Below are 18,388 nucleotides of genomic sequence, written 5' to 3'. Positions count from 1 at the left end.
CCAGTTAGGCTACACAGGGGTCAGGGACCCACTTGAGGAGGCAGGCTGTCTGTTCTCAGAGCTCAAACACTGTGCTGGGAGAACCACTGCTCTCTTCAGAGCTGTCACACAGGGACGTTTAAATCTGCAGAAATTTCTGTGCCTTTTGTTCAGCTATGCCCTGCCTTCAGAGGTGGAGTCTACAGAGGCAGGCAGGCCTTGTTGAGCTGTGGTGGGCTCCACTCAGTTCGAGCTTCCTGGCAGCTTTGTTTACCTACTCAAGCCTCAGCAATAGTGGACACCCCTCCCCCAGCCAGGCTTGCCGCCTTGCAATTTGATCTCGGACTAACAATGAGCAAGGATCCATGGGGGTGGGACCCACTAAGCCAAGTGCAGGATATAATCTCCTGGTGTGCCACGTTTAGGTGGCAGTGTCCCGATTTTCCTGGTACAGTCTGTCACGGCTTCCTTGGCTAGGAAAGGGAAATCCCCCGATCCCTTGTGCTTCTCAGGTGAGGCAATGCCCTGCCCTGCTTCAGCTCGCCCTCCATGGGCTGCAACCACTTTCTGACCAGTCTCAATGAGATGAACCAGGTACCTCAGTTGGAAATGCAGAAATCACCCATCTTCTGTGTTGATCATGCTGGGAGGTGTAGAATGGAGCTGTTCCTATTCGGCCGTCTTGGAATGGAAATCAGATCATTAATATTATAGCTGAGTTCATTAGAGGAATTACATTCTAGTTCATTATTGTGTGGGTTTTGTTTGTTTGTTTTTAGATAGAGTCTCGCTCTGTTGCGCAGGCTGGAGTGCAGTGGCACAATCTTGGCTAACTGCAATCTCTGCCTCCCAGGTTCAAGCGATTCTCCTGTCTCAGCCTCCTGAGTAGCTGGGATTATAGGCGTGTGCCACCATGCCCAGCTAATTTTTTGTATTTTAGTAGAGACGGAGTTTCACCATGTTGCCCAGGCTGGTCTTGAACTCCTAAGCTCAGGCAATCCACCTGCCTTGGCCTCCCAAAGTGTTAGGATTACAGGTGTGAGCCACCGCACCCAGCCTGTTGTGTGGCTTTTAACATTAGTCTTCAGTATACCCTTATGTTCTGATATAAAAAAGGTAGTACAAGAAAAAGGATTTAGGGTATATTTGTTTTTAGATGGTGATGGTACTTTTATGATAATTTTACCCTCTGCTAAAATTACCCTCATGAAGCTTTTGGCCAGTTTATAGATGCCTGGGATGGGGGAAAAATAACAGGGAAGATCTAAGACTCTGTAGCCTCAGATACAGCCTCACCAGAGGGTGAGTCAGGTGATACTGGCTGCTAATCCAGGAAGTGGGCATCATTTGGAGGGGTAATCAAAGTGGCTGGCAGTCCAGCAGAAGTCCAGCAGAAATGCAAGATTCTGGGGATTGAATCTGGATCATTTTAAATCATCCAATCCTAAACTTTTGACAGTTTATGTCCATACTGGCCAGCCTGTCTGAGACAGTGTATTAATTGGAGGTCCAATTACACAGAACAGAGTTTGTTTAAAAACAGACAAGCAAGTCCCAGAGACAGAACACTGTGGGTATGGATGAATCCTGTCCTTAACGTTCTTCGGTTGGGCTCACTCTGATTTTGACTTTTCTCACTGTTCTCATGGAGACTTTTGGTTTTCGTAGGATGTAAGTGTGCCTACATAAACATGACACTTGAGTCATGAAAACCCAGACCTGATCAGAGTTATAGGGTTCCTGGGAAAGACTATGGGAAGATTCTTTTAAAAAAAATTGTTTGGTAAAAATATCCAAACTTGAAGCCTACTGTCCAATCCTATACTAAAGCTTCACAAAAGATGCTGTCTGGACCATTGTTGGTAAAGTGAACTTCTAGGGGGGCTTTGATGCCTTCAGTGGCTGTAGGTTTTGTAATATCAGAGTTTGATATATAAGAGGGCAGTTCCAAGATGGCCGAATAGGAACAGCTCCAGTCTACAGCTCCCAGCGTGAACGATGCAGAAGACAGGTGATTTCTGCATTTCCAACTGAGGTACCGGGTTCATCTCACAGGGGCTTGTCGGACAGTGGGTGCAGAACAGTGGGTGCAGTGCACTGAGCATGAGCAGAAGCAGGGCAAGGCATTGACTCATCCAGGAAGCACAAGGGGTCAGGGAATTCCCTTTCACAGCCAAGCAAAGCTGTGACAGATGGCACCTGGAAAATCAGGTCACTCCCACCCTAATACTGCGCTTTTCCAACGGTCTTAGCAAACAGCACACCAGGAGATTATATCCTGCGCATGGCTCGGAGGGTCCCATGCCCATGGAGCCTCACTCATTGCTAGCGCAGCAGTCTGAGATCGAACTGCAAGGCAGCAGTGAGGCTGGGGGAGGGGCGCCTGCCATTGCTGAGGCTTGAGTAGGTAAACAAAGCAGCCAGGAAGCTCGAACTGGGTGGAGCCCACTGCAGCTCAAGGAGGCCTGCCTGCCTCTGTAGACTCCATCTCTGGGGGGCAGGTCATAGCCAAACAAAAGGCAGCAGAAACCTCTGAAGACTTAAATGTCCCTGTCTGACAGCTTTGAAGAGAGCTTTGAAGACAGCTTTGAAGAAGAGAGTAGTGGTTCTCCCAGCATGGAGTTTGAGATCTGAGAACAGACAGACTGCCTCAAGTGGGTCCCTGACCCCCGAGTAGCCCCCCAGTAGGGGCAGACTGACATGTCACATGGCGAGGTACCCCTCTGAGGCGAAACCTCCAGAAAAACGATCAGACAGCAATATTTGCTGTTCAGCAATATTTGCTGTTCTACACCCTCCGCTGGTGATACCCAGGCAAACAGGGTCTGGAGTGGACCTCCAACAAACTCCAACAGACCTGCAGCTGAAGGTCCTGACTGTTAGAAGGAAAACTAACAAACAGAAAGGACATCCACACCGAAACCCCAACTGTACATCACCATCATCAAAGACCAAAGGTAGATAAACCACAAAGATGGGGGAAAAACAGAACAGAAAAACAGAAAATTCTAAAAATCAGAGCGCCTCTCCTCTTCCAAAGGAACGCAGCTCCTCACCAGCAATGGAACAAAGCTGGACGGAGAATGACTTTGACGAATTGAGAGAAGAAGGTTTCAGATGACCAAACTTCTCCGAGCTAAAGGAGGAAGTTCAAACCCATCGCAAAGAAGTTAAAAACCTTGAAAACAGATTAGATGAATGGCTAACTAGAATAACCAATGCAGAGAAGTCCTTAAAGGACCTGATGGAGCTGAAAACCATGGCAAGAGAACTACGTGATGAATGCACAAGCTTCAGTAGCCGATTCTATCAACTGGAAGAAAGAGTATCAGTGATGGAAGATCAAATGAATGAAATGAAGTGAGAAGAGAAGTTTAGAGAAAAAAAGAATAAAAAGAAACGAGCAAAGCCTCCAAGAAATAGGGGACTATGTGAAAAGACCAAATCTACATTTGATTGGTGTACCTGAAAGTGATGGGGAGAATGGAACCAAGCTGGAAAACCCTCTTCAGGATATTACCCAGGAGAACTTCCCCAACCTAGCAAGGCAGGCCAACATTCAAATTCAGGAAATACAGAGAACACCACAAAGATAGATACTCCTCGAGAAGAGCAACTCCAAGACACATAATTGTCAGATACACCAAAGTTGAAATGAAGGAAAAAATGTTAAGGGCAGCCAGAGAGAAAGGTCGGGTTACCCACAAAGGGAAGCCCATCAGACTAACAGCAGATCTCTCAGCAGAAACTCTACAAGCCAGAAGAGAGTGGGGGCCCATATTCAACGTTCCTAAAGAAATGAATTTTCAACCCAGAATTTCATATCCAGCCAAACTAAGCTTCATAAGTGAAGGAGAAATAAAATCCTTTACAGACAAGCAAATGCTGAGAGATTCTGTCACCACCAGGCCTGCCCTACAAGAGCTCCTGAAGGAAGCAGTAAACATGGAAAGGAACAACTGGTACCAGCCACTGCAAAAACTTGCCAAATCGTAAAGACCATCGATCCTAGGAAGAAACTGCATCAACTAATGAGCAAAATAGCCAGCTAACATCATAATGACAGGATCAAATTCACACATAACAATATTAACCTTAAATGTAAATGGGCTGAATGCTCCAATTGACACAGACTGGCAAATTGGATGAAAAGTCAAGACACATCAGTGTGCTGTATTCAGGAAACCCATCTCACGTGCAGAGACACACATAAGCTCAAAATAAATGGATGGAGACAGATCTACCAAGCAAATGGAATACAAAAAAAGGCAGGGGTTGCAATCCTAGTCTCTGACAAAACAGACTTTAAACCAACAAAGATCAAAAGAGACAAAGAAGGCCATTACATAATGGTAAAGGGATCAATTCAACAAGAAGAGCTAACTATCCTAAATATATATGCACCCAGTACAGGAGCACCCAGATTCATAAAGCAAGTCCTTAGAGACCTACAAAGAGACTTAGACTCCCACACAATAATAATGGGAGACTTCAACACCCCACTGTCAATATTAGACAGATCAACGAGACAGAAATTTAACAAGGATATCCAGGAATTGAATTTAGCTCTGCACCAAGCAGACCTAATAGACATCTACAGAACTCTCCACCCCAAATCAACAGAATATACATTCTTCTCAGCACCACACCACACCTATTCCAAAATTGACCACATAGTTGGAAGTAAAGCACTCCTCAGCAGAGGTTAAAGAACAGAAATTATAACAAACTGTCTCTCAGACCACAGTGCCATCAAACTAGAACTCAGGATTAAGAAACTCACTCAAAACTGCTCAACTACATGGGAACTGAACAACCTGCTCCTGAATGACTACTGGGTACATAACAAAATGAAGGCAGAAATAAAGATGTTCTTTGAAACCAACGAGAACAAAGACACAACATACCAGAATCTCTGGGACACATTTAAAGCAGTGTGTAGAGGGAAACTTATAGCACTAAATGCCCACAAGAGAAAGCAGGAAAGATCTAAAATTGACACCCTAACATCACAATTAAAAGAACTAGCGAGGCAAGAGCAAACACATTCAAAAGCTAGCAGAAGGCAAGAAATAACTAAGATCAGAGCAGAACTGAAGGAGATAGAGACACAAAAAACCCTTCGAAAAATCAGTGAATCCAGGAGCTGGTTTTTTGAAAAGATCAACAAAATTGATAGACTGCTAGCAAGACTAATGAAGAAAAGAGAGAAGAATCAAATAGACGCGATAAAGGGCATATCACCACTGATCCCACAGAAATACAAACTACCATCAGAGAATACTATAAACACCTCTACGCAAATAAACTAGAAAATCTAGAAGAAATGGATAAATTCCTCAACACATATACCCTCCCAAGACTAAACCAGGAAGAAGCTGAATCTCTGAATAGACCAATAACAGGCTCTGAAATTGAGGCAATAATTAACTGCTTACCAACCAAAAAAAGTCCAGGACCAGACGGACTCACAGCCAAATTCTACCAGAGGTACAAGGAGGAGCTGGTACCGTTCCTTCTGAAACTATTCCAATCAATGGAAAAAGAGGAAATCCTCCCTAACTCATTTTATGAGGCCAGCATCATCCTGACATGAAGCCTGGCAGAGACACAACAAAAAAAGAGAATTTTAGACCAATATCCCTGACGAACATCGATGCAAAAATCCTCAATAAAATACTGGCAAACTGAATCCAGCAGCACATCAAAAAGCTTATCCACCATGATCAAGTGGGCTTCATTCCTGGGATGCAAGGCTGGTTCAACATATGAAAATCAATAAACGTAATCCATCATATAAACAGAACCAAAGACAAAAACCACATCATTATCTCAATAGATGCAGAAAAGGCCTTTGACAAAATTCAACAGCCTTTTATGCTAAAAACTCTCAATAAATTAGGTATTGATGTTATGCTAAAAACTCTCAATAAATTAGGTATTGATGAGATGTATCTCAAAATAATAAGAGCTATTTATGACAAACCCACAGCCAATATCATACTGAATGGGCAAAAACTGGAAGCATTCCCTTTGAAAACTGGCACAAGACAAGGATGCCCTCTCTCACCACTCCTATCCAACATAGTGTTGGAAGTTCTGGCCAGGGCAATCAGGCAGGAGAAAGGAATAAAGGGTACTCAATTAGGAAAAGAGGAAGTCAAATCGTCCCTGTTTGCAGATGACATGATTGTATATCTAGAAAGCCCCATCATCTCAGCCCAAAATCTCCTTAAGCTGATAAGCAACCTCAGCAAAGTCTTAGGATACAAAATCAATGTGCAAAAATCACCAGCAGTCTTATACACCAATAACAGACAGAGAGCCAAATCATGAGTGAACTCCCATTCACAATTGCTTCAAAGAGAATAAAATACCTAGGAATGCAACTTACAAGGGATGTGAAGGACGTCTTCAAGGAGAACTACAAACCACTGATCAACGAAATAAAAGAAGACACAAACAAATGGAAGAACATTCCATGCTCATGGATAGGAAGAATCAATATTGTGAAAATGACCATACTTCCCTAGGTAATTTATAGATTCAATGCCATCCCCATCAAGCTACCAATGACTTTCTTCACAGAATTGGAAAAAACTACTTTAAAGTTCATATGGAACCAAAAAAGAGCCCACATTGCCAAGTCAATCCTAAGCCAAAAGAACAAAGCTGGAGGCATCACACTACCTGACTTCAAACTATACTACAAGGCTACAGTAACCAAAACAGCATGGTGTACTGGTACCAAAACAGAAATATAGACCAATGGAACAGAACAGAGCCCTCAGAAATAATACCACACATCTACACTACCTGATCTTTGACAAACCTGACAAAAACAAGAAATGGGAAAAGGATTCCCTATTTAACAAACGGTGCTGGGAAAACTGGCTAGCCATATGTAGAAAGATGAAACTGGATCCCTTTGTTACACATTATACAAAAATTAATTCAAGATGGACTAAAAACTTAAATGTTAGACCTAAAACCATAAAAACTCTAGAAGAAAACCTAGGCAATACCATTCAGGACAGAGGCATGGGCAAAGACTTCATGTCTAAAACACCAAAAGCAATGGCAACAAAAGCCAAAATTGACAAATGGGATCTAATTAAACTAAAGAGCTTCTGCACATCAAAAGAAACTACCATCAGAGTGAACAGGCAACCTACAGAATAGGAGAAAATTTTTGCAGTCTACCCATCTGACAAAGGGCTAAAATCCAGAATCTACAAAGAACTCAAACAAATTTACAAGAAAAAATCAAACAACCCCATCAAAAAGTGGGCGAAGGATATGAACAGACACTTTTCAAAAGAAGACATTTATGCAGCCAACAAACATATGAAAAAATGCTCATCATCACTGGCCATCAGAGAAATGCAAATCAAAACCACAATGAGATACCATCTCACACCAGTTAGAATGGCAATCATTAAAAAGTCAGGAAACAACAGGTGCTGGAGAGGATGTGGAGAAATAGGAACAGTTTTACACTGTTGGTGGGACTGTACACTAGTTCAACCATTGTGGAAGATAGTGTGGCGATTCCTCAGGGATCTAGAACTAGAAATACCATTTGACCCAGGGATCCCATTACTGGGTATACACCCAAAGGAATATAAATCATACTGCTATAAAGACACATGCACACGTATGTTTACTGCGGCACTACTCACAATAGCAAAGACTTGGGACCAACCCAAATGTCCAACAATGACAGACTGGATTAAGAAAATGTGGCACATATACACCATGGAATACTATGCAGCCATAAAAAATGATGAGTTCATGTCCTTTGTAGTGACATGGATGAAGCTGGAAACCATCATTCTGAGCAAACTATCACAAGGACAAAAAACCAAACACCGCATGTTCTCACTCATAGGTGGGAACTGAACACTGAGAACACCAGGACACAGGAAGGGGAACATCACACACTGGGGCCTGTTGTGGGGTGGGGGGAGGGGTGAGGGATAGCATTAGGAGATATACCTAATGTAAATGACGAGTTAATGGGTGCAGTATACCAACATGGCACATGTATACATATGTAACAAACCTGCATGTTGTGCACATGTACCCTAGAACTTAAAGTATAATAATAATAAAAAATGTATATATAAAAGAATGTAAGAATGTGCATATTTATTTCCTTGCATATTAATGGCATAAGAAACTGTTAACAGGGACTTGGGGTAAGGCTTGTGGGAGGAAGGTAGTTTTCACTGTATTCCTTTTGTATTGTTTTAAGTTTTTACTTGCTTTTTAAGCAAGCATGTATCACTTTATATGATAATTAAAAGTTGCTCTTCTCAGGACAGAAAATCATTTTGATTCATTTCTAATTCAAATAAGCATTAATTGAGGATATTTTAAAATATCCTCACATTGTGAAAGCATTAAGGCACAATTTCTAGCTTCAAAACTATACAGTAGGCTAGGGTTAGGAACCTTAACAATTAGCCACACTGCAACACTGGAAATTACTGATTTTCTGAACATTAAGTAGTTCAGGCTTTCTTACATGAAAGTTGAAACTTGAGCATTTTTCTTTTTAGAACTATATAAGTAAAGGATGTAAGATTTAGATTCTCAGTATTTATTTAGAAGGGTGGAGCCAATTTAAAGGTAGAAATAGTTGGCTTTTGGCTTTTGAAATGAAGGTCGAGAACAACCGCCAAGTTGCAAGATTACTTCCTGAGGGTCAGTTGTATGCAAAGCAAATACAAGGGTAAGATCAGCTCCTACATTCAAAGGGTTTAAAATATAGGGGACAGGTGGGAAAAATAGGTAAATTGTAATACATGGCAGAATGTGACATGTGCTCCAAAACAGGTACACATTTCAGATTATAAAGGTCATTTCTAGCCGGGCATGGTGGCTAATGCCTGGTGGCTCACGGTGGCCCCAGTACTTTGGGAGGCCGAGGCGGGTGGATCATTTGAGGTCAGGAGTTTGAGACCGGCCTGACCAACATGACGAAATAACATCTCTACTAAAAATACAAAAAAATTAGCTGGGCCTGGTGGCGCACATCTGTAGTCCCAACTACCCTGGAGGCTGAGGCAGAAGAATCACTTGAACCTGGGAGGCGGAGGTTGCACTGAGCCAAGATCACGCCACTGCACTCCAGCCTGGGCACAGAGTGAGACTCTGTCTCAAAAAAAAACAAAAAAAACAAAAAAACATTTCCAGTTGGTAGTAAGAAAAGGCTTCATATAAGTTGTAATATTTAATATGGAGCTTAAAATATGTGTGAAAGGTGGGAAGGAAGAGCATCTTGTAAGTTGCCTGAAGAAAGGTGTTATATTAGAAGGGGTGTCATAATAATTTATTGAGCCCTTACTATGTACCAGATACTCCATATGAACTAACTCATTGAATAAAACATAAAATAAACCTATGAAGTAACCTCCTGGGGAGCAGTTCTCCAAGTGTTTCTATACATATGTGACAACTGTTGTCCTGGACTATCTTTTCAAAAATATTTCTATGGTTGGCCGGGTGCGGTGGCTCATGCCTGTAATCCCAGCACTTTGGGAGGCTGAGGCGGGTGGATTGCTTGAGGTCAGGAGTTCGAGACCAGCCTGGCCGAGATGGTGAAACCCTGTCTCTGCTAAAAATACAAAAATTAGCCAGGCACGGTGGCGGGTGCCTGTAATCCCAGCTACTCGGGAAGCTGAGGCAGGAGAAGCACTTGAACCCGGGAGGCGGAGGCTGCAGTGAGCCGAGATCCCGCCACTGCACTCTAACCTGGGTGACAGAGCAAGACTCCATCTAAAAAAAAGAAAAAAAAATTTGTATGGCAAACACCCTGAGAGGCTAGAGATCATGTCTTTCTCCAGTGCAGAGGACAGAGTCGCTTCCTGACTAGGATAATAAAGAAAATGTCTCCCTCTAGGCCAAAGGGTGGGCAGGCTTGCTGCAGCCTGTTATGAGACTGAAAGGTTCCTAAGCTCAGGGTTCTTCAACAGTGACACAAATCCACTGTGTGCACAGATCTACCTGGGCCATTTTCCATCTACCCCATGGGATTTGGGGACAAGGGTAACCAATGGGAACATGAAGCTCATGCTGCCTACTGTCTTGTGAATAATCAAGTCTTTTGTCTTTGACATGGGAATCTCATGCCTTCTGCTAGTTTCTGTGAAGATGGGGCAGGCTAACTTGTTAGCCTACAAGCAGGGTAAAATCTCAGACCCTTTACAGTTCTTGACAAAAGTACAATTATTGTCACTATCTACAGAGAAAGAAGCAGAGAGATTTGATGACTTGCCTAATATAGTTAATAAATGGAAGAGGAGCTGACATTCCAGCTCAGGCACTCTGTCTCTAGAATTGAACTCTTAACCACTACAGTAAACTCTTATTAATTGGCCTCAGCCTGTTATGTGTCATGGAAGTACAGTCTGTAAAAGCAAAGTGGAGTTTTGCCTTGAATGTTAGACTGAGGTATTTGTATGAAATTCTTAAGGAAGAAGTGTTTTTTTTGGTTTGGAAAAAGCAAAGAAATCATGTTATTTCTTTGCTTGAAACCCTCCAAAGATTTATCATCTCACTTGGAGTAAAAGCCAAAGTCCTTATAAGCCTTACCTCATATTATGGTGGACAGCCTCTAAGGTGGTCCTTTAATGATCCCCACTTCTTGGTATTCACATTCTGTTTAATTCCCTCTCTTTGGGCTTAGTGACTTGCTTCTAATAAACAGAATATGGCAGCAAGCTAGCCTGGCCAACATGGTGAAACCCCGTCTCTATTAAAAATACAAAAATTAGCCAGGCATGGTGGCGCATGCCTGTAATCCCAGCTACTCAGGAGGCTGAGGCAGGAGAATTGCTTGAACCTGGGAGGCAGAGGTTGCAGTGAGCTGAGATCACCCCACTGCACTCTAGCTTGGGCAACAGAACGAGACTCTGTCTCACAAAAAAAAAAAAAAAAAATAGAATATGGCAGCAGTGATGGGCCATCACTTCAGAGATGAGGTTTGAAAAAGACTGTGGTTTCTATCTTGTGTGCTTTCTCTCACTCTCTCCAGGGGAAGACAGCTGCCACGTGGTAACGCAGTCCTGTGAAGAGTCCCATGTGGTGAGAGACGTGGTTGGGAGTGAGCTTGGAAGTGGATCCCCAACCCTCGTCCCCAAACTGAGACTTCACATGAGACTGCAGCTCTGGCCAACAGCTTCACTGTAACCTCACAACAGACCTTGAGCCATAAGCACCCAGCTAAGCTGCAGGGAGACCCCCTGAAACTATTGCTATGGAATAAAAGATGAAATGCTCCTGATTATTGTAAATACAAAGTTGCATGCAGGATTGTGTAAAGACAATGCCAGGTTGGACTGCCAGAATGAGCCAACTGCACGTGATGTGCTTCCCCCTGCAGAGAGCCTATGAATGGACGTGCAGTCAGGGAGGTTTCACATCACCAAGATTCCTATCCTAGAAAGGCAGATGTTCATAGCTTTGGGAATGGAATGCGATCCTTGGAGAGCCTATAAATGGATGCTTGGCAGGGGCGCCTGTCCGTATGGATAAGATAGGGCTATAAACGCCCTCATCTTGCCATGGCTCTTCTAGGTCTCTTTAGGGTTAAGGCATACTCCCTTCTGAGAATTTCTGGTCTAACTGGTTGTCTAGCTTCACATCCTGTTTCCATGGATTGTTTGTAACCAGCTTTTGTTGCAATTGTTACTGCTGATTAATATCTTGCTAATCATAGGTTATGGAAAGATTGTGTTTCTGTTTTAAGGCTCAGTTGGAAATTACTGACACACACACTATATTGTAAATTCTTATCTCTCTATACTGTACTTCTACATACAAATGTACTGTACTTCTACATACAAATGTTATGTGAATTACTTCATCCCCATGTGACCATCTCACCTCATAATCAAATGACCCTAAATCCCTCACTAACCTACCCCCACCCTCACTAAACTTAATAATAAATGCTGGTATATCCAGTGCATTGTTGGCACCACGGGACCAGAAGGCGGTGAGCCCCCTGGACCCAGCTTTCACTATCTTGTGTGTGTCTGTTATTTCTCAACCTGCCGATCCGCCTGGGAACAAAGAGAGAGCCCCATTGCATTGTGGGCTGCTGGCCAGATCCTGAAGATGCATGCAACAATGAGACAGAGAAATGTGCTGAAAAAGCACCACAGCAGGAAACAACTAACACATCCAATCATCAAAAAGAAGAAAAGATCACTCTAACCCCTTTACAACAGACAATCCAGACAGCCATCCTGAACAACTTGTCTCCAGCAATCCAGGTCTGGCTCAACCTCTGCCTCCTCCTGATGACACTGATCCTTCTACCCTCTGTCACCCCACAGACTGTTAAAAACTATACATATTGGGCCTATATTCCTTTTCCTCCTCTTATTCGAGCCGTGACATGGATGGATGCTCCTATCGAGGTCTATGTTAATGATAGTATTTGGATGCCTGGTTCTGTAGATGATCATTGTCCTGCACAACCTTCAGAAGAAGGAACCCCTTTCAATATCACTTTAGGTTTTAGGTATCCACCTTTCTGCCTGGGACCCACTAATGTATGTCTCTCATTAGATATTCAAACTTGGGCTGTCACACTACTGTCTGGTCACTCTGTCCCTCCTTTAGGACACTTGGTATCAGGGCTCTCATTAAAACCTCTAAGGCAGATCAAAACAGTAATCACTGATTATATTCACACATCCCAATATAAGCCTTTAGACCTGTGTGTCCTCTCAACTTGTCTTCAAATGCTGACAAAATTAATATGGAAAGACTGTGTTAGCTCAGAAGGAACCATGTTATTTAATTCTTCTCACTACACCATTGTTGATTGGGCTCCTAAAGGTCATATTACTAATGATTGCTCTCAAGGTCACAGAGATTGTCAACATTTTCTCTATAATATTACTTATCAAAAAGGTAGTGACAACCCTCCCCTATTATATCACAGATTTAACTCCTTTTTTCCTCTTAAGTGGAAAGGGGCAGGGGTTGCACCTCCAAAGCCAAGGCTCATTGTTCCCCACTTAGGACCTGAACATTCTGAATTATGCAGATTAACAATAGCTATGACTGGTATGAGAGTTTGGGCTGGAGAAAGTGTTATAAGTAAATCCACCTTGTCACCTCAAAATATATACAATCTATCTATATGGAGTCCAACAAAACTATACCACTTAAAAGTTGTTAAACCACCATATATGTTATTAGTAGGAAAGTTGCACATTAGTTCAAAAACCAACATAATTACGTGTGTTAATTGTTACTTGTATACTTGTATTGACTCATCCTTTAATCAATATCATAGTATTTTAATAGTCAGAGCCAGAGAAGGTATTTGGCTCCCTGTAGCCTTACATAGGCCTTGGGAATCTTCCCCCTTTATCCATGTTATTAATAATATTCTATAGAAAATTCTTAAAAGGAGTAAACAATTTATTTTTACATTAATTGCAATAATAATGGGCTTGATTGCTGTTACTGTGATTGCTGCTACTGCTGGAGTTGCATTACATCAATCTATTCAAACTGTTCATTTTGTGGATAAATGGCAAAAAAATTCTGCTCGGATGTGGAATTCTCAGGTATTGATCAAAATTGGCTAATCAAATTAATGATCTAAGACAAACTGTTATATGGATGGGAGATAGAATTATGAGTTTAGAACATAGATTACAAATGCAATGTGATTGGAATACTTCTGATTTTTGTATAACTCCATTTCAATATAATGAGTCTGTTCACAATTGGGAATCAGTAAAATGCCATTTACAAGGAAGTGAAGATAATTTAAAGCTTTAGACATAAGCAAACTAAAAGAACAGATTTTTGAGGCCTCTCAAGCACACTTAACTGCTTTACCCGGTGCTGAAGTTTTAAACGGTATCTCTGAGGGATTATGTAATCTCAACCCCATTCAATAGGTAAAATCTTTGGGAGGATCCACTATCGTTAATTTTGTTCTGTGTATAATTTGTACTATTGGTTTATTGTTCATGTGTAAAATTGGAAAAAATATTCTTCAATCCAATTGTGATCAGTGCCAAGCTATGATTGCTATGGTTCATTTAAATCAGAGAGAAGGGGGAGATGTAAGGAGACCCGCTGAAGCTGTTGCTATGGAATAAAAGATGAAATGCTCCTGATTATTGTAAATACAAAGTTGCATGCAGGATTGTGTAAAGACAACGCCAGGTTGGACTGCCAGAATGAGCCAACAGCGCGTGATGTGCTTCCCCCTGCAGAGAGCCTATGAATGGACGTGCAGTCAGGGAGGTTTCACATCACCAAGATTCCTATCCTAGAAAAGCAGATGTTCATAGCTCTAGGAATAGAATGTGACCCTTGTGGAGAGCCTATAAACGGATGCATGGGGAGGTGGCTGTCCATATGGATAAGATAGGGCTATAAATGCCCTCATCTTGCCACAGCTCTTCTAGACCTCTTTAGGGTTAAGGCATACTCCCTTCTGAGAATTTCTGGTCTAACTGGTTGTCTAGCTTCACGTCCTGTTTCCATGGATTGTTTGTAACCAGCTTTTGTTGCAATTGTTACTGCTGATTAATATCTTGCTAATCATAGGTTATGGAAAGATTGTGTTTCTGTTTTAAGGCTCTGTTAGAAATTACTGACACACACACTATATTGTAAATTCTTATCTCTCTATACTGTACTTCTACATACAAATGTACTGTACTTCTACATACAAATGTTATGTGAAAGAATTACTTCATCCCCATGTGACCATCTCACCTCATAATCAAATGACCCTAAATCCCTCACTAACCTACCCCCACCCTCACTAAACTTAATAATAAATGCTGGTATATCCAGTGCATTGTTGGCACCACGGGACCGGAAGGCGGTGACCCCCCTGGACCCAGCTTTCACTATCTTGTGTGTGTCTGTTATTTCTCAACCTGCCGATCCACCTGGGAACAAAGAGAGAGCCTTACTGCATTGTGGGCTGCTGGCCAGATCCCGTCCATGTCCAGATTCCTGACCCACAGAAACTGTGATATAACAAATGTTTGCCGTTTTAAGCCACTAAGTTTTGGTGTAATTTGTAAGAAGCAATAAATAATGAATACATTCCTCCTCCTCCCCTCACTCACTTCCCTCTGTCTACACTGACTTCCTTGCTGTTTCTGGAACACACCAGCTTTTCTCCCACTTCAGGACCTTGGCACTGGCCATTCCCTCTTTAGAAAGCTCTTTTCTCAGACAGCTTTGTGCCTCTAGCACGCCCTATCCCTCCGTCCTGACTTGTAGGTGCCACCTTCTATACAAGTGATTTTCTTTCTTGTCTGACTTTCCCATTGTCAGCTCCATGAGGCCAGGGATTTTTGCCTGTTTTGTTTACAGCTTTTCCTTCAGTGCCTAGAAGTGGGTTTGGTACATGGTAGGTACTGAGTAAACATCTGTGGTGAAGTGAGGGAGGAAGATACGTCTAGAGCTAGATATGTTGGGTTTTAGGTACCTGTGGGATTTTCAAGTGTAGTCACATGTGAAGGCAGGATCAGAGAGCAGGGGGCAAAACAGAGGAAAGTGTGACACCGAAACACAAAGGGAAGGACTCCACAGTAGTGAATGCTACAGAGAGGCAGGGAGGTCATTTAATGTAAGAAACAGAAAGTAACTGTGACATTAAATAACATCAGTTTCAAGACTGTGTTGGAGGCAAAAGCTAGTTTAGTGAGAAAGAGAGGGAGGGGGAGGTGAAGAAGGGCCAGTAGTAAGAGTTACCTTCCAAGGAATGAGGCTGTGAAGAGTGGAGAAGAGAGCAATGGGTGGAGGGCTCATGCTGGGAGGGAACTTTCTAAAGACAGAAGAGATAGGGCCTGTGAATTCTCTGAGTCAGGACTGAGGGGAGTTGTGGCCTTGGTGCAGCAGGACAGAATGTGATAGAAAGCCTTATGCTACAGATGCTGGGCTTTGGACCAGCAGCATCAACATCACCTGGGAAATTGTCAGAAATATGGGATCTCAGTCTGTTCCAGACCTACTGAATCAGAATCTGATATTAAGGTTCCAGATGATCTGTGAGTGCATTAAGTTTGAGAAACTCTGGTTAAGGGCACAGCAAAGAGGAGTAAGTCCGGTGAGAGAAGGAAGAGCAACTTGTTTGTGGAAATGGCAGGGTCAGCTCATGATGGGTGTAGCTGGATTTAACATTTGGAAATCCCAGTAGGAAGTAAAGGGAGTTCTACCTTGCAGCCTCTCTCTACTCCAAAGAGAGCCCGGGAATCCAGATAGTCTGCTGACAATGATGATCCCCATCATAACAGCTACTATGTGTTGAGTAGTGTGCTTTGTGTCAGGTGGCATTCTGGATGCCTTATATAAATTATCTCACTTAATACTCTAGCAACCTTACAAGGTGAGAATTATTATCCTCATTTTGCAGAAAAAAATAAATCACTTAGGTTTATCCAACTAAGAAGCAGAGAGTAGAGCCAGGATTCATTTGGCACCAAAGTCCATGCCCCCTTTGTTATGCCCCATTGCTTCTACTACACCCTAGTGGTAGGGGAGGTGGGAGAGAGAGCACGAGGATTGAAGAGGGGGATGAAATCTTGAAATAGAATGCAGAAGGGGATGGGAGTGGGAGCTTGTTCGGGACTTGTATTAATCAGGGTTCTCTAGAGGGACAGAACTAATAGGATATACATATTAAGAGGAGTTTATTAAGTATTAACTTACATGATCACAAGGTCCCACAATAGGCCATCTACAGGCTAAGGAGCAAGGAGAGTCAGTTGAGTCCCAAAACTGAGGAACTTGGAGTCCCATGTTCAAGGACAGGAAGCATCCAGCATGGGTGAAAGATGTGGGCTGGGAGGCTCGTCTTGTCTCGTCTCTTCCTTTCACATTTTTCTGCCTGCTTTATATTCTAGCCACACTGGCAGCTGATTAGATGGTGCCCATCCACATTAAGGGTGGGTCTGCCTTTCCCAGCCCACTGACTCAAATGTTTATCTCCTTTGGCAACACCCTCACAGACATACCCAGGATCAATACTTTGTATCCTTCAATCCGGTCAAGTTGACACTCAGTATTAACCATCACAGGACTCGGACTTGGGAGAGTGTTATAGGCCCAGCTAGGACTGGAGATGATGATTTTGTGAGTGGCATCAATCTGCATTAATATGCTTTTTAGCATATTTAGGTGTGGTAGTAGAGAAGGAAGGATTAATGTGGAGCTTGGATGCTCTGGGTAGAGGATGGAAGGACTGAGGTGTGTGTCAGAGTTCAACATAGACTTAAGATATCAAATGGAACAACCTCTTCTGTGAAGTCCCATCAGTGCCAGTGTGAACTTGGATTGCAGGTAGGGGTGGGAACTAAGAGCTGGCAGGCTGAATTGTGTTCAGCACTCCAAACCAGAAGTTGATGGGAGGTTGTTTTCATGCTTCTGAAAAGTCATTGCTGAGAGTGAGTGAGATTAATAGAGATGATCTGGTGTTGGTACACAGAATAGTTTGTGAAAGCTGGAGGGTAGCTGGGAAGTTCCTGCAGAGCTCCAGGTGGGTGGTGAGAGAGACTGGAGTATGGCCCTGCTTTCCGCATTACCAGAGTCACCTGCTCGGGATGGCCGGTCCACACCCTAAGCTGAGTGTTGCCCCTGGTCCCAGTGCTCAGCATGGGCCTCCCCACTTACCAGGGACAGATCGCTGATGCACCCAATCTGTGAGAGCTTATAGTCCTCAAAAAGACAGTGCTTGAGTCTTTCTAAAGCGAAAAAGGAGACATCTTCCGTGGGTCATGCTCTGCTAAGAAAGCTGCACAGTAAGGTTGCTTGTCCTGAAGTATTAGGGAATTTAACAAAGCCTCTCTCTAGTTCACAAGCATGGTCTCTTCCTCCATGCAATACCTGCACTAGGCTAGGTGAGGTAAAATGAGCGCAAATATCAATTGCCATGTTGCACCCAGAATCCTTACTCCCTCTAACTCCTACTTCCACTGTTACGTGTGGGTCAGCGTGTCAGACTCCTTTTCTCCCTGATGGTGAAATCTGTTTCTTGTTGCTCATTTGATTTTATTCAGTGCTTATTCTGTGCCTGGCTTTGTTCTACACACTGGGGATGTGGTAGTGAACAAAGATCTCTGCCCTTATGGAGTTTAGCAGTTAATGAGGGGCAGACACAATAAACGATAGGGGTAATAAATAAGTGTGGCATATAGAATGTTAGAAAGTGATAGAGGTTATTTACACAAAAAAAGGAATCGTAGGTCAGGGCACAATGACTAGCCCTGCTGTCCATAAGGCCCTGAGCACTGGCGCTGCCAAGCTTCCTTTCCCAAGATCTGATGACACCTCACATAAACCCCTTAATGCAGACACACACTAGGAATGGCCCTTGCACCACCAGGGTTGGCCTGCCCTGTCATGCTCT

At 42.9% G+C, this 18,388-nt stretch overlaps 1 protein-coding gene and 1 long non-coding RNA gene across 5 annotated transcripts in view; one reads left to right on the top strand and one right to left on the bottom strand.

Annotated features, from left to right (window-relative positions):
* Window positions 1–14,846, top strand: part of LOC134756653 (uncharacterized) — a 95,233-nt gene extending 80,387 nt beyond the window's left edge. For all 4 annotated transcript variants that reach the window (XR_010129607.1, XR_010129609.1, XR_010129608.1 and 1 more), the window contains one exon: window positions 11,021–14,846. This is a non-coding gene — a long non-coding RNA (uncharacterized lncRNA). The remainder of the gene's footprint in view (window positions 1–11,020) is intronic.
* MYO3B (myosin IIIB) overlaps window positions 1–18,388 on the bottom strand; it is a 446,006-nt gene that overhangs the window by 24,617 nt on the left and 403,001 nt on the right. The window lies entirely within an intron of this gene.

The sequence above is a fragment of the Gorilla gorilla genome, chromosome 11, assembly GCF_029281585.2.
Source record: "Gorilla gorilla gorilla isolate KB3781 chromosome 11, NHGRI_mGorGor1-v2.1_pri, whole genome shotgun sequence".
Classification (NCBI taxonomy): Eukaryota; Metazoa; Chordata; class Mammalia; order Primates; family Hominidae; genus Gorilla; species Gorilla gorilla.
The sequence above is the reverse complement of the archived record's forward strand: the minus strand, read 5'-3'. Positions and strand labels throughout refer to the sequence as shown.